We start from the raw sequence: 1,575 nt of genomic DNA, 5'->3' as shown, positions 1-1,575 counted from the left end.
TATGTCTTTAGAAAAACGACACGTTGGCCACAGTAACATGTGCAGATGTAGGCATCGAGCAGATTCACCTTCAACAATACTGTATAGAGGTAAACATGTGCAGCTGTAGTTTTTATTAGAAAGTCTCAACCTCTCACACTTACCCACGTAAAATATGTATAGCCATTAGATAATACAGCAGTAGGAAGGGGAGTTTATAGCCATTAGAATATACAGCAGTAGGAAGGGGAGTTTATAGCCATTAGATAATACAGCAGTAGGAAGGGGAGTTTAGAGCCATTAGATAATACAGCAGTAGGAAGGGGAGTTTATAGCAATTATATAATACAGCAGTAGGAAGGGGAGTTTATATCCATTAGAATATACAGCAGTAGGAAGGGGAGTTTATAGCCATTAGATAATACAGCAGTAGGAAGGGGAGTTCATAGCCATTAGAATATACAGCAGCAAGAAGGGGAGTTTATATCCATTAGAATATACAGCAGTAGGAAGAGGAGTTTATAGCCATTAGATAATACAGCAGTAGGAAGGGGAGTTTATAGCAATTATATAATACAGCAGTAGGAAGAGGAGTTTATATCCATTAGAATATACAGCAGTAGGAAGGGGAGTTTATAGCCATTAGAATATACAGCAGCAAGAAGGGGAGTTTATATCCATTAGAATATACAGCAGTAGAAAGGGGAGTTTATAGCCATTAGATAATACAGCAGTAGGAAGGGGAGTTTATAGCCATTAGATAATACAGCAGTAGGAAGGGGAGTTTATAGCCATTAGAATATACAGCAGTAGGAAGGGGAGTTTATATCCATTAGAATATATAGCAGTAGGAAGGGGAGTTTATAGCCATTAGAATATACAGCAGCAAGAAGGGGAGTTTATATCCATTAGAATATATAGCAGTAGGAAGGGGAGTTTATAGCCATTAGAATATACAGCAGCAAGAAGGGGAGTTTATATCCATTAGAATATATAGCAGTAGGAAGGGGAGTTTATAGCCATTAGATAATACAGCAGTAGGAAGGGGAGTTTATAGCCATTAGAATATACAGCAGCAAGAAGGGGAGTTTATATCCATTAGAATATACAGCAGTAGGAAGGGGAGTTTATAGCCATTAGAATATATAGCAGTAGGAAGGGGAGTTTACAGCCATTAGAATATATAGCAGTAGGAAGGGGAGTTTATAGCCATTAGAATATATAGCAGTAGGAAGGGGAGTTTATAGCCATTAGATAATACAGCAGTAGGAAGGGGAGTTTATAGCCATTAGAATATATAGCAGTAGGAAGGGGAGTTTATAGCCATTACAATATACAGCAGTAGGAAGGGGAGTTTATAGCCATTAGAATATACAGCAGTAGGAAGGGGAGTTTATAGCCATTAGAATATACAGCAGTAGGATGGGGAGTTTATAGCCATTAGATAATACAGCAGTAGGAAGGGGAGTTTATAGCCATTAGAATATACAGCAGTAGGAAGGGGAGTTTATAGCCATTAGAATATACAGCAGTAGGAAGGGGAGTTTATAGCCATTACAATATACAGCAGTAGGAAGGGGAGTTTATAGCCATTAG

The sequence above is a fragment of the Coregonus clupeaformis genome, chromosome 32 (genome assembly GCF_020615455.1).
Source record: "Coregonus clupeaformis isolate EN_2021a chromosome 32, ASM2061545v1, whole genome shotgun sequence".
Taxonomy (NCBI): Eukaryota; Metazoa; Chordata; class Actinopteri; order Salmoniformes; family Salmonidae; genus Coregonus; species Coregonus clupeaformis.
Note: the sequence above shows the minus strand (reverse complement) of the source record.